Source organism: Equus caballus, chromosome 2, assembly GCF_041296265.1.
Source record: "Equus caballus isolate H_3958 breed thoroughbred chromosome 2, TB-T2T, whole genome shotgun sequence".
Classification (NCBI taxonomy): Eukaryota; Metazoa; Chordata; class Mammalia; order Perissodactyla; family Equidae; genus Equus; species Equus caballus.
This window is the reverse complement of record NC_091685.1, coordinates 77677888-77693705: the sequence shown is the minus strand read 5'-3', so window position 1 is coordinate 77693705 and position 15818 is coordinate 77677888.

Here is a 15818-nt window from a genome sequence, read left to right as displayed (position 1 = left end):
CACCTGATTTCACAGTTAAATGTGTAAAAATGAACTTTCCTTTACCAGTTTTCTAGGAGACCATGCTGAAGCTATTTTTGGAGGATTGTAACATGACAGCAGTACGATTTTATTTGATATTTGGTCTATTATAAGGCCCGAATGGGGGTAAGGGAGGGAAACAAAACGGATGTTGTGAAATTTTATGCAAATTACAAAAAAGGCAAACAGAGTGATAGAGAAAGAATATGGAATTGTCTCAAGTGGGTTCCCAAGAAGCAGACTCTGAGACCTGGAGCAGTGTTCTACAAGTGTGTTACCATTTACCACGTATTCTCAAGATCAACTCTTGGGATGGGAAGCAAGTAGCATTTGCAGAGGGAGAAGTTTTGCTGAGGTGCAGTCATAACAAGGGACATTCCGAAGTTGGAAGCTGGGATAGCCCTTCAGATATTTCCTCAACTGAAACAAAGACTTCGAGCTTTTATAACCCACTCTCCAGCCCTCACCTCCACATCAACCACAGCTTGGATGCAGGCTGCCCCAGAGCAAGGAGACGTTATTGTGGCAAGCTGACAGGAGAGGGCAGAGAACTGAGGATGTTAGCAGGCATCATTCCTAGAAGCAGGGAGAATAAACTCTTCAGATCTGAAATGGGAACTGGACAGGGCACCACCACATTCAATACTGTCTGCTCTTCAACCAAATCAGTCATAGGAGGTGAAATTGGGGCTACCACTTGTTTGCAATAGTTCAGTATCATCTTCCAAGATCCATCTGGTTTTTTCAGGACTAGAAAGGTGAATTGATTGAAGATATGATGGGACTACCAGCCCTGCATCTGTGGGGTCTTTAAGGCACTAATCTCTGCTATTGCCCTCTAAATGTGATATTGCTCTTGACATACTAACTTGGCTGTGTCTGTGGGGAGGGAGGGAGGTGGTAATTTTTAAAACTTCAATGTAATATTTTAATAGAAAAGCTATTATTTTGCCAACCAAGAAATCAATGGTAAGGACTTTATGCCAACTACAAAAAGCGCCCATTTCAATTATACATTTTGAGACTGAGGAAATGACCACCGGATGAATTCATGGACCCAATGATGGTAGATCCACAGTGAACTGGACGTCATATGACTTCACTATAAGAAACAGCCAAAAATGATGATTCAGGTCTCTGAGTATCAGTGGCAATTCAGACCCTTAGACCAATAATACTAAAAATGTCAAGGCATTCTCTTCTCTCCAGTATATGGCTTCAAGGGTAAATAGATATCATCATTGTTTTGGGGAAGATGAGAGAAATCATTACTTTGTATATCTGCTGTAGTATTGTGGGTCCTTTCTCCCAGGAATCTGAGAGGAAGTTAGTAAGTTTCTGGTACAAAAACTGAGTCAGGTACAAAAATTAAGGAATGAATCAAGATTTCTTTATTGAGATGCCTACTCTCAACCACCTGATCATTCATCATTAACTTTTCTGATTAAATAGATTGAGAAATACCCTTGATGGCTGACAATCTATCTGGTCCCCAGAGATACTACATACTATTAATTATCTCCAGAGTTTTCTGTGGCTCAGGCCTCCCTGGCTACAACTGAGATCTCACTGCTCATTATGATAATTGTACTTGCCTGGCTTCTACATGCCTCTGTTATCTCAGAATGCTGCTATTGCCTTTGCCATCAGCAAAACTACTTCAGTGATAGCATCTCTTACCATCAGCTCTGGCTTATAGATGACAGCTGCAGCGATCTTCTCAATGATTCTAATGTCCCCTCATCATTCCATCCCTTTTGCTACGGTCAGCAGAACTTACTTATGATATTTCCCCAGAGGGTCTCCCACCTCATATAATATATCCGTTTTGGCATGTGCACTTATCTAAGCTTTTTCACCTTTCCTTCTATTGTCTTCCATGGCCATCCTCACATTTTTACTTTATTTGGCATGGGCTAACACTTTCTCCAAGCTTCTAAGATCCATTCTGGAAGCATGTTAGCATCATCTCTTGCCAAGTTTGTTAAGTCCTGTATCCCAGAAAAATGTTCCCATATTGATAAATGTCTCTTCATGGAACTTTATGTTCCACCTACCTTGATCCAAGACTCCAGAGTCCAGTCTGAATGTCCTCTCCCGGTTTCTGCTAATAGAGGATGGACAGATCTGGCAGCTCCTCTAGAGTATAGTCTCTTTCCCCTCTAAACAAGCCCAGTATTTTGCCAGTCAGTTGACATTGTGATTCAACCTTAGTTATTGGCCTGGTGGCTAAGAAGAGAGATGGAGAAGATTCATAGAATGGCATTGCCTTCTGCCTCATCTTTAAGAAAGATGGGGGAAGCAGTTCCTTTTAACAGAGAACATTGGGCTGGGTCTTCAGCCTCAAATGGTCAAAAGAAGCAGGGATTCAAGATTTTCATATTCACCACTCAGATATCTATATCCCATGTCTCAGGATCCCATTCTTTCCCAACAAAGACTATGACTAATTTTGGGATTAAACTTTACGTATAAATATGATATACTTTTATTAAGTCCTGTGCCTAGTTTCCAGCCTTTTTGGTCCTCTGGCTGCTCTTTCTATGCTGTCTAGGAGGCCTTCTGACTTCGATAATCAACTTTTAATCAACAGTTAACTGTCCTCAGCTTTTCATTTTCTCTTTCCAGAGCATCAATTGCCCAGTAAATATCACCCAATATCATTTTCCTTATATTTACTCTTTCTTCCATACTTCTAAGGTGTTGATACATCGTTCCCACTAATTCATTTCCTTCCACTAATATATCATCCCACTTACCACTAGTGAAAGTTTTAACAATTCCATTGCTACCTTGTGTCAAGGGCTATGTGTGGTCCACAAACGCCCCACCTATTAATGTGATAGGATCCTCATTGAGAGTGAGACAGTGAGTGTTATGGCTTCCCAATCTCATCACAGCGTCTGCTTTCTCAGACCACTCTTGGCACCAACTGTTACAGATTAGGTTCCCCAGTAAGCAGACTCTGATATAGGGATTAGTGGGCAAGAAGTTTACTTGGAGTACTCTTGAAGTCAACAACTTTGGTGAAAGGAGAAGAAGCAGAATTTGGGAGAAGAAGAATTGGGGCAGCAGTGCACTCACAACTAGGCGGCCTCAGCCATCTTTGTAGGGAGTGCTGGAGCTGAGATGACCCTTCAGAAAACTGCCAACTGTGGTGAGCAGGCAGGGTGTTTATACCCCACACAAAACTCCCTCTGGAACTTTTTGGGCTTTATTCAAAGTAGTTTTCTTCAGCAAAGGGCAATTCCCAGAGAAAACTGGCAGCTGAAGGTGACTGGCATTTGGCAGTATGCCGTATAGCTGGGAGGGAACTCCTTCAGCCTTGAAGGGGAATCTGGGCTGTACATCACAGCCTCCACTTCAGTCAGCACCAAAGTCAAGAATGCAGGAAAAGCAATTATAAGACCAAGTCCTGCCATTTCTACTTCTCACTTAAGACAACTTTGGGGAAATCATTAAACAATTAATTAAATTTAATACCTGCTTAGTTCTCTTGCATTTTCCATTGCTTTTCTCTTCTGCCATCTCTTCTATGGCTCCCTCATTTCGTTGTCCTCACTATGCACGAGTGCCAGATTCATCTTACTCAAACACTGTTACATTTAAGTTATCTTCCTTCACCAAGAGAATTCCTCATCCTCCTAAAGAATAAATAAAACCCAATCTTTAAAATCTTCTCCACTGTAATTCCAACTAACCTCTTTACTCCATACACAAAACATCCACTCAAATCAGAATGGCCTATATATTGTTCCTCCCATTCCCTAAGCACCCAATTTGAATTGTCTCTCTCCTGGCTTGCTCATAGCATTCTACCCTTTGGAAAAGCCCTTCCTTCTCTTATTCATACTTCAAGACGATCAAAATCAAAATTCGCATGGCAATTTAAGGGCATGCAGTGACCTCTCTCTCCTCTGGATTTGATCACTTGCTGCCTAGAGCACCCCATTAGAAATTCTTTACATATAACCTCTCATCAGTCTTCATATCATTGTCATGCTTTGTAATTTACCTTTTCACAAAATTAAGTCTTTTCTCCCTGTCTAGAGTATAAATAAGTTTGGAGCGAGTAGTACTTTGATGCTATTGCTAGTATCAATAAACCCTAAATGAATGAATGTGGAAAAGCACCTGCCACAAGGCAAACATCTGTGCCACTTTCTCATGAGAAAGAAGCCTTCCCAAGTTGAGTGTCTCCTAAAGGATTTGTCCTGTCCTAGAAATTGTAGCACTTAACATGATGCCAAATTATATACCCTCCCCAGTAGGCCTATTTGTACCAACAGGCAGTGTTGTGTATTTACTGTGTGAAAAAGGAAAATCATTCTTACATCTTTGGATTCATGCAGGTGCTTCTCTGTGTGAAAAATAAGGTAAAAACTAACATGATACATGTATAATAGCTATGAAAGCCTTTTGTGGCACATTACCAGTTCGAGTAAAACATACCTAGTGGTAAGTAATTATCCAATGAATAAAAGATGACCACCAAGCACTTCAGGCAGTATGCTAATGGATTTTATGATTACAGCTATTGTTCATGTTGAGCACAAAAGTGCCTCAAGATTAAGTAATTCACATGGAAGAATTTTTTTCATTCTTGATTGCCAATAGAGTTGCAAATTTTAGTATTTTTTAAAGAACTATTTTTTCCTAAATTTTTCAACGATTGAAGCAATTGGGTTGGTTGAAATCCATATTTCCACAGTCAATAGCATTCTTTTAGTGCTACTGGATTTCAGATCACATCATCCTAGAGAAAAATATCAGAGGGCCAGAATCTAGAAAAGTGGTTCTCAACTGAGGGCGATTTTCCCCCAGAGGACATTTGGAGATGTCTGGCTGCATTTTAGTTGTCACTCCTTGGTGGAGGAGATGCTACTGACATCTAGTGAGTAGAGACTGAGGAGCTGCTAAATATTCCGAACAGGACAGCCCCACAACAAAGAACTCTCCAGTCTACATATCATAGCGCCGAGGTAGAAAAACCCTGATGTAAACCAAAGTGATTTTTTTCATGTTATTTTAGTCATACACCAAACAAAAAGAATACATTATGCCTCTGGGAGTAAGAGATTGTGCTGTAGCTTCAGTTTAAAATTAGTTTATTATACATACTTGAAGGCAAGAATAGATTTATGAGGTAATGATAAGCAAGTTTCACCTAAAATTTTGTCTAGAAATGCTTTATTGTTGGCAAGGCAAATTATGCCATAACGCAACATGGAATTAAATCCACAGTGAATTATGCTTTAGTTTCTTTTACTCTAAGGACTTTAATAGTTCCATAATGCTTTTTGTTATTACAGTCGAAACCACATAGCATATTTTGAAGTCCTTTACTTTCCCTGGACTGGATATTGTGCAAGACATTGTCACTATTACCATTTGGATCCTTTAAGTGTATTCCAACCAAATGGTTTCTAGAAACTGCAGCACTGTAATTCTTCCTGTAGTTACAGCCTTTTCATCTCTTCTTGAGTCTTCCATTCATCAACAAGTGCTCTTAGCCTGACTTTATGCTTTCAGTGTGTTTTGAGTATACAAATGTAGACTGAACATCTGCTCTATTCTGGAACCAAAGCATTCTCCGATGAAGTCACAGCTCAGGGAGTGACTACCACTACAGAGCTTCCTAACAGCCATTCACTAGGGCCCTTTCAATAAACAGAATTACATGTTATTCTCACAATAAAAAATGATGTTTCTCCTTATAGCTGAACAAAAAAGATAAGCGGAGTCATCTGTTTCCATATGTGCTTCATTAATAGCAAATTTTCTCAATGTTTACAGCAATAAGATTTTTAAGAGGAAAACAAAAAAAGAAACAGAACCAAAAAATTTGTATAATGTGATTGACCATATACACAATGCCCAGTATTATTAATAATAGTTAATTAACTAATGACACTAGGTAATAAAACATTTCATGATGTGGAAAAGTAATTTAGCTTTACATATAAGAGATTTTTATAGAATAGAAAAATAAATGAGTTCTTGCATTTCTTCTTTGGTGAAAACAATAATAAAAAAATAGTCAAACTAACAACATGTTATTATGTTCTTCATGCCCTCGTATTTCATGCTAAATAGGGTATCATGATTTAGTTACACTGGGTTTATTCATGAAGAATCTTTGCCTGGTATGCATATTGCATAAAATTGATAAGGAAAAGGTGACCGTGTAGGAGCTATGAAGCAATTTTATTTTAGCATACCAAATGACAAAATAAACAGATAAATAAGAGAGGAGAAAGTGCTAATTTTCCCAAAGGCAAGATGACACCAGCTTCTGGTTGTCCAGTTTGATGAATCCCTGGATTTTGATGACAACTAAAATGGAGAATGACATATCTTAGTAGACCAGCACCTGAAACTCGTCAAAGGTGTGCCCTTGAATATTAGGGGTTTTCTTATTGGTATAATCATACAAATTGCTAAAGGAACTTCAGCAAAATCAGTGGCTTTGAGATTCCTCATGGAAAGTCTTCCTAGGATCCCAATTATACCATAGGTTTTGGGTGGTCACAGAAAATACCTTGGAATGTCACCCCTAATAGAAAAGGATGATTTTTAAGTCAATAGACAAATTAATAATCCTTAATCCAATACTAAGTAGATAAATTACCTTAAGGAATTCACTTGATCTCTATGGTTTCCAATTTCTTCATATGTCAAATTCAACACTATTTCATAAGTATTTATTGAGTTCTTCCTAGGTAGTGTACATTAGCAACTCAATAGGAAAGAAGATACAGTGTCTTTCCTGCTCTCAAATTATGAGAAAATCATTTGTTTTTTGAATTTTTCAATATTCAATATTGAATATTGATTAGTTGGTAAGAAAATCATCTTAAAAGTATCGAAAGGAAAAGACAAGAGTTGAAACAAAGAGAGGAGTGCCCTGATATCAGAATGGAGACCACATATATAGTTGATTATCAAATTAAATGTAGAGATTCCTATTGGCTTATTATTGTCCAGGTTCTAAGTATCTCACCATGAATGTTCTGAAATACCATTGTTAGTGTAAGCCTCACTCAGGTATTTAATAGAGCAAAAGGAAACGAAGTGGAATGAACATTGATCCTCTGTCTTTAATAAACTTATCTCCATGACTAAAAGAAATCAAGGTTAGGGGCCAGCCCCGTGGCTGAGTGGTTAAGTTTGTGTGCTCTGCTTCAGCCGCCCAGGGTTTCACAGGTTCAGATCCTGGGCATGGACAAGGCACTGCTCATCAAGCCATGCTGAGGCAGCATCCCACATAGCACAGCCAGAAGGACCTACAACTTGAATATACGACTATGTACTGAGGGGCTTTGGGAAGAAGAAGGGAAAAAAAGGAAGAAGAAGAAGAAGATTGGCAATAGATGTTAACTCAGGTGCCAGTTTTTTAAAGAAAAAAAGTTAAAGGAAAAAAGAAGAGAGAGGAACATACTATTGCTGGCTTCTCTCCCTCACATATGTTGACTGCTCCACTCTTTGATCATATCTCGACTATGAATTGATTGCCATCTAACACTTGTCAAAGGCTGGCTTGAGGCATTTGACATCTGAGAAAGTGACAGTAGCCTCTTAATTACACATTCTTCCAGATTCTATAAATCTATCGAGACAGATTACCAGAACACAAACATTAAATTATATTTGCCTCACTTTCCACAAGAGTTCCACTGAAGAGTTAAAATGTGATATACACACATTCAAAATACATAGTGATGTAAGAAACATTGTTTGGAGGGGTTTTTTTTTCCATAACCCTTTAAAAAAAATTTTATTATTGCAGTAACATTGGATTATAATGTTATATAACTTCTAGGTGTACATTGTAATATATTTCAAGTTCTATGTAGATTACATCATGTTCACCACTCAAAGACTAATTATAATCCATCACCACACATGTGAGCCTAATCACCCCTTTCGCCAACCTCTCTCCCCCCTTCCCCTATGGTAACCACCAATCCAATGTCTGTTGCTATGGGTTTGTTTGTCCTTGTTTTTATCTTCTACTTATGAGTTAGAACATACGGTATTTGACGTTCTCCCTCTGACTTATTTCACTTAGCATAATACCCTCAAGGACCATCCATGTTGTCACAAATGGCCGGATTTCATCATTTCTTATGGCCGAGTAGTAGTCCATTGTGTATATATACCACATCTTCTTTATTCATTTGTCCCTTGATGGGCACCTAGGTTGCTTCCAAGTCTTGGCTATTGTGTACAATGCTGCAACGAACATAGGGATGCATGTGACTTTATGCATTTGAGTTTTCAAGTTCTTTGGATAAATACCCAGCAGTGGAATAGCTGGATCGTATGGTAGATCTATTCTTAATTTTCATAGTGGCTGCACCAGTTTGCACTCCCACCAGCAGTGTACAAGGTTTCCCTTCTCTCCACATCCTCTCCAGCACTTGTTGTTTCCCGTCTTGTTAATTATAGCCATTCTGACTGGAGTGAGGTGATACCTCATTGTAGTTTTGATTTGCGTTTCCCTGATAGCTAATGATATTGAACATCTTTTCATGTGCCTGTTGGCCATCCATATAACTTCTTTGGAGAAATCTCTGTTCAGATCTTTTGTCCACTTTTTAATTGAGTTGTTGATTTTTTTGTTGTTGAGACATATGAGTGCTTTGTATATTTTGGATATTAACCCCTTATCTGATATATGGTTTATAAATATCTTTTCCCAATTGTTAGGTTGTCTTTTTGTTTTGTTGATGGTTTCCTTTGCTGTGCAGAAGTTTTTTAGTTTGATGAAGTCCCATTTGTTGATTTTTTCTTTTGTTTCCCTTGCCCGGTCAGACACAGCACTTGAAAATATGCTGCTAAAACCAATACCAAAGAGCGTCCTACCTATGTTTTCTTCCAGAAGTTTCATGGTTTCAGGTCTTACATTCAAGTCTTTAATTCATTTTGAGTTGATTTTTGTGCATGGTGTAAGGGAATGGTCTACTTTCATTCTTTTGCATGTGGCTGTCCAGTTTTCCCAATACCATTTATTAAAGAGATTCTCCGTTCTCCATTGTTCCTCTTTGGCTCCTTGTCAAAAATTAGCTGTCCATAAATATGTGGGTTTATTTCTGGGATCTCAGTTCTCTTCCATTGAACTGTGTGTCTCTTTTTGTGCTAGTACCATGCTGTTTTGGATACTATAGCTTTGCAGTATATTTTGAAATCAGGGATTGTGACACCACCAGCTTTGTTCTTTTTCCTCAGGATTCCTTTGGCTATTCAGGGTATTTTGTTGTTCCATATAAATTTTAGGATTCTTTGTTCTATTTCTGTGAAAAATGTTGTTGGAACTTTGACAGGGATTGCATTGAATCTATAGATTTCTTTAGGAAGTATAGACATTTTAACTATGTTAATTCTTCCAGTCCAAGAGCATGAAATATCTTTCTATTTCTTTGCGTCTTCTTCAATTTCTCTCAACATCTTATAGCTTTCAGTGTACAGATCTTTCACCTCTTTAAGTTTATTCCTAGGTATTTTATTCCTGTTGTTGCCATTGTAAATGGGATTGTATCCTTAATTTCTCATCCTGCAACCTCGTTGTTAGTGTGTAGAAACACAACTGATTTTTGTATGTTGATTTTGTATGTTGTGACTTGACTGTCTTCCTTTATTATTTTTAAAAGATTTTTAGTGGATTCTTTAGGGTTTTCTATATATGAAATCATGTTGTCTTTAAAGAGTGACAGTTTCACTTCTTCCTTTCCAATTTGGATCCCTTTTATTTCTTTTTCTTGCCTGATCGCTCTGGCTAGGACTTCCAATACTATGTTAAATAAGAATGGTGACAGGGGCTGGCCCCGTGATCGAGTGGTTAAGTTCGTGCACTCCGTTGCAGGCGGCCCAGTGTTTCATGGCTTCGAATCCTGGGCGCGGACATGGCACTGCTCATCAAACCACACTGAGGCAGCGTCCCACATGCCACAACTAGAAGGACCCACAATGAAGAATATACAACTATGTACCGGGGAGCTTTGGGGAGAAAAAGGAAAAAAATAAAATCTTTAAGAAAAAAATAAGAGTGGTGACAGTGGGCATCCTTGTCTGGTCCCTGTTCTTAGAGGGACAGCTTTCAGTTTTTCTCCATGGAGAATGATATTAGCTGTGGGTTTGTCATATATGGAATTTATTATGTTGAGATATTTTCTTTCTATACCCATTTTATTTAGAGGTTTTATCATAAATGGATGTTGTATCTTGTCAAATGCTTTCTCTGCATCTATTGAGATGATCGTGTGATTTTTATTCTTCATTTTGTTAATGTGGTGTATCACGTTGATGGATTTGCAGATGTTGAACCATCCCTGCATCCCTGGAATAAAACCCATTTGATCATGATGTATGATCATTTTTATATAGTGTTGCATTCGATTTGCTAGTATTTTGTTGAGGATTTTTGCATTGATGTTCATCAGTGATATTGGCCTGTAATTTTCTTTGTTTCTGTTGTCCTTGTCTGGCTTTGGCATCAGGATAATATTGGCTTCATAGAATGAGTTAGGAAGCCTCCCCTCCTCTTCAATTTTTTGGAAGAGTTTGAGAAGGATAGGTATTAAGTCTTCTTTGAATGTTTGGTAGAATTCACCAGGGAAGCCATCTGGCCCTGGACTTTTACTTTTTGGGAGGTATTTGATTACTGTTTCAATCTTCTTACTGGTGACATGTCTATTCAAATTCTCTACTTCTTCTTGATCCAATTTTGGAAGGTTGTATGATTCTCAGAATTTATCCATTTCTTCTAGGTTATCCAATTTGTTGGCATATAGCTTTCTATAGTATTCTCTTATAATCTTTTGTGTTTCTGAGATGTCAGTTGTAATTTCTGCTCTTTCATTTCTGATTTTATTTATTTGAGCCTTCTTTCTTTTTTCCTTAGTGAATCTAGTTAAAAGTTTGTCAATTTTGCTTATCTTATCAAAGAACCAGATCTTGGTTTCATTAATTATTTTATTGTAATTTTAGCCTCTATTTCATTTATTTCTGCTCTGATTTTTATTTTCCTTCCTTCTCCTGATTTGGGGCTTTGTTTGTTCTTCTTTTCCCAGTTCCTTTAAGTGCACTGTTAGGTTGTTTATTGGGGATTTTTCTTGTTTGTTGACATAGGCCTGAATTGCTATAAACTTCCTTCTTAGAACTGCTTTTGCTGTAGCCCATAGATTTGGCATGTAGTATTTTCATTTTCATTTGTCTCTAGGTAATTTTTTACTTCTCCTTTGATTTCTTCATTGACCCAATCATTGTTCAGTAGCATTTTGTTTAATCTCCACATTTTTGTGGCTTTTCTTCCTGCAATTGATTTCTAGTTTCACACCTGTGTGGTCAGAAAAGATGCTTGGTATTATTTCAATCTTCTTAAATTTATTGAGACTTGCTTTGTGGTCTAATATGTGATCAATCCTGGAGAATGTTCAGTGTGCATTTTAAAAGAATTCTGCTGTTTTTGGATGAATGTTCTATATATGTCTACTAAGTCCATCTGGTCTAATGTGTCACCAAGGCCACTGTTTCCTTATTGGTCTTCTGTTTGGATGATCTATGCATTGGTGTAAGTGGAGTTTTAAACTCCTCTACTATTATTGTGTTACTGTCCATTTCTTCTTTTATGTCTGTTAATAATTGCTTAATATATTTAGGTGCTCCTATGTTGAGTGCATAGATATTTACAAGTGTTGTATCCTCTTGTTGGATTGTTCCCTTAATCATTATGTAGTGCCCTTTTTTGTCTCTTGTTACAGTTTTTGTTTTAAAGTCTATGTTCTCTGATATGAGTATTGCTACCCCAAGTTTCTTTTCTTTGCCATTTGCATGGAGCATCTCTTTCCATCCTCTCACTTTTCATTTTGTGAGTGTTTTTAGGTCTGAAGTGTGTTCTTGTATGCAGCATATATATGGGTCTTGGTTTTTTTTATCCAATCGGCCACCCTATACCTTTTCATTGGAGCATTTAGTCCATTGACATTTAAAGTAGCTATTGATAAATATGTACTTATTGACATTTTGTTACTTTTTTTCTGAGTGTTTTAGTAGTTCTTCTCTGATCCTTTCTTCCTCTCTTGCTCTCTTCCTTTGTGGTTTGATGGCTTTTTTTTAGTAATATGTTTGATTTCTTTCCTCATACTTATTTGTTTTTTTATTATAGGTTTCTGGTTTGTGATTACCATTAGGTTCCTATATAATATTCTACATATATAGCAATCTATATTGAGTTGATAGTCTCTTTAGCTTGACCTCTTTCTAAAACTTCTACTTTTTCACTCCCCTCCTCCTGCATTTTATGTTTTTGAAACCATATCAAATCTCTTCTTTTCTGTGTGTCTATCCATTAGCCTCTATCATTGAAATAGATCATTTTAGTACTTTTGTCTTTTAACCTTCATATTATCTTCATAGATGGTTGATCTGCTACCTTTACTATATTTTTGCCTTTACCAGTGATTTTATTGCCTGGGTAATTTTTGGTAATTTTCTTATCCCTATTTGTGGTCTTCTCTTTCCCACTTAAATAAGTCCCTTCAGTATTTCTTGTAGAACTGGTTTCTTGGTGATAAACTCCTTTAATTTTTGCTTGTTCAGGAAGCTCTTTATCTCTCCTTCCATTCTGAACAATAACCTTGCTGGATAGAATACTTTTGGCTGTAAGTTTTTTCCTTTCAGCACTTTAAGTATGTTATGCCACTCTCTTTTAGCCTGTGTGTTTCATCTGAGAAGTCTGTCTATAGCCTTATGGACCTTCCTTTGTATGTCACTTGTTGCCTTTCTCTTGCTGCTTTTAGGATTCTCTCTTTGTCTTTAATTTTGGATATTTTAATTATAATGTGTCTTGGTGTGGGCCTCTTTGGGCTCATCTTGTTTGGTGCTCTGTCTGCTTCCTGTACTTGGATGTCTGTTTCCTTCCTTAGGTTAAGAAAGTTTTCAGCTATTATTTCTAGGTTTTCTGCCCCTTTGTCTCTCTCTTCTCCTTCTGGGACACCTGTAATATGAATGTTAGTGTGCTTGATATTGTCCCAGGGTTCTCTTAGACTGTTCTCATTCTTTTTAATTTTTTTTTTCTTCTATCTGTTCAGCTTAGGTGATTTCCTCTAGTCTTTTGTCCAGCTTGCTGATCCATTCTTCTGTATCATCTACTCTGCTATTGAGTCTCTTTCATTTCCAGTATTGTATTATTCATTTCTGATTGGTTCTTTTTTATATTTTCTAGTTCTTTGTTGATGTTCTCACTGTGTTCATCCAGTCTTCTCCCAATATCTGTGAGCATCCTTATGAGTTTTTGTTTGAACTCTTTGTCTGGTGGATTGCTTATTTCTGTTTCATTTAGTTCTTTTTCTGGGGTTTTGTCCTGTCCCCTTACTTGGAATGCATTCCTTTGTCTCCTCATTATGGTTCTTTCTCTGTTCTTATGTCTATGTATTAGGTGAGTCAGCTATGTCTCCTGATCTTGGAGAAGTGGCCTTATGTAAGAGAGGCCTTATGCAAGAAATTTTTTAGGAAGAATTATGAGCTGAATTTCAATGCACTTTTTGAAACCCGGTTATTAGGTACTATAATGCCAATTCATTATGAGTTTTGAATGTGAGGCCCAGCAGTGTGCTTTCATCTCATCACCAGTCCAAATGTTCCAGGAGTGACTCTTGTGTGTGTTACTTGTGTCCTTCTCTTGTGGCAGGGTTGCTCTTACTGCAGGTACCCAGGAAGTCCAGTCCTTCTCTCCCTGATCAGCTGTTTGTAAATCAGGTTTGGGGAGCCCCAGCACCTTTGGCTACACGGTCTAATAGCACACTCCTGTTGCAGTTTCCCTGTTAATGGGGTAGGTGCCCAGTGTAGCTGGTTGCTAGGCTCAGGGGCTTACAGTTGTTGTAGGCCTCAGACCTGCAAGGCTGTTGAGCTTTCAAGATTGCAGATGAGTGGGGCTTGCCCTAGGCATGGGAGCACTCAATTGTTTCAGACTTTGGTAGGTGGGGCTTATACTTTGTGTGGCTCTTTGTAAAGCACAGGTCTTCTGCCTCTGATAAGCTCTATACACATGCTATCAACACATTCCTGGCCTGTGCACACTTCCTGACCCTTGGAGCTTATCTAGTCCCCCCACTGCAGAGGCCCCAACCTCCCCACTACTGTCCCTGACAGTTCATTTTGTCCTCACACAGGGTTTGCTCCACAGAGGTGGACACACTCGCCTGCTTGTAGAGGATCAAGGTACCCAGTCTATGAAGCCAAAAAGTAACCTGAGGGCCATTCCCTAGGGCCGTACGGCAGGCTGCCTGCCCTGGCTGAACTGGATTAAATCTGTGCTTCAGTGAGTGTGGCAGACCCCTGGGTTAACAGGTCAAGGAAAGAGCTTCAATGGCATCTGCCAGCATCTATGTCAGCATGCCTGTACTAGGTCACTACAATGGCCGCCAACAATGTCTCAGTCTCTGGAGAGGTCTCACCTCTCACTGAGATGCACCCAGAGCCTACCAGGTGAGTCTCTTTCCACCGAAGGACTGTGCAGCCCTCTTTCTGGTGATTTTATGATGCTCTCTGAGATGGGTGAATTTATGTGTGAGCCTTTTAAGACCCAGGTTTTTTTGGCCTTTGTCTGGTAGCTTTTCTGGGAGTATTCCCTGCTGCAGTTAATAGCCAGTGAAGCCAGATAGTAGGACACTCCTCTCAATTGTGCTGAGTCTGAAGGATGTTTATAGCAGTAACAGGCCCTGCTCAGGTCCCCACTCCTCCAGAGACGGCTGTGTACCTTAGGGCAGCTCCCACCCAGCCAGCTGTGAAGCTCCATGGCTCATGAAGGTGGCTTTTTTTTTCTCTCCAGAAGGAATTTCTGCCACTTCCGCCTCAGTGAGTGGCTGATCCTTTTTATTCAGTTTTCAGTTTTCTCTCCAGGGTAATTTTTCCAAAAGTAGTTGTAACCTGATTGTGTTCATGGGAGGAAATGAGTTCAGAGTCTGCCTATGCTGCCATCTTAATGAGATCTCTCTTCCATAACCCTTACAATCATTCCTGAACTAATCTCCTCTCACCAGTCCCTAAACCTTGGATTCTTCTTAATGTGGGATATTGAACTGTATTTCAGAGAAATCCACAAACTCCCCAAAATTTAATGCAAAACAAGTAGTTTTTTTCTGGCCCAGATTGGGGATGGATCTAGTGCTTTCATCATCTTCCCCAAGGAATCTGTAATCTCTCAAATGCATTGTGAACCACTCAGTCACTGTTCTACTTGGAAGTCCTAGATTTAGAAGAAGGATATTATATTCTAAGCACAATTTGTCCCTAAATAATCTTCCTCATGGTTCATATTGATAAATATCACCCTGCATTTCTTTTCATAGTGAGAACAATAGTAGTTGTCATGTTACGGGTATAGGTCTGTGGAGTGTAGGAGGAGTAAGAAAAGGTTAAAATAAGAAGAAGCCTCTCCACTGCTGGTCAAGATACCGTGTGATTACAAGTGGTGACAGATTTCTGGGATACTTGACTTGAATATATGAGCAAAAGGTTGAGAGAGATACATCTGGAATTCTGATTTGATCTGCCTTCTTTTGGAGGAAGCAGTACATAATTATATCCCAATTGATGATCATGAATCAAGCTTCAGACTACATTCAGGCAGGTTGTCATTACTATATTTGAATGCCCTTTCAGTTTCAGAAAGATAAATCAGGACAGCAGCTATCTGCTTTGGATCATCATGACCTTGCACCAGAAAGTCCCCCAATTTTTTGCTTCAATATTCCAACTTACTCCCAGAATTTGTAACTAGGAAGCTGTTTTCTAAC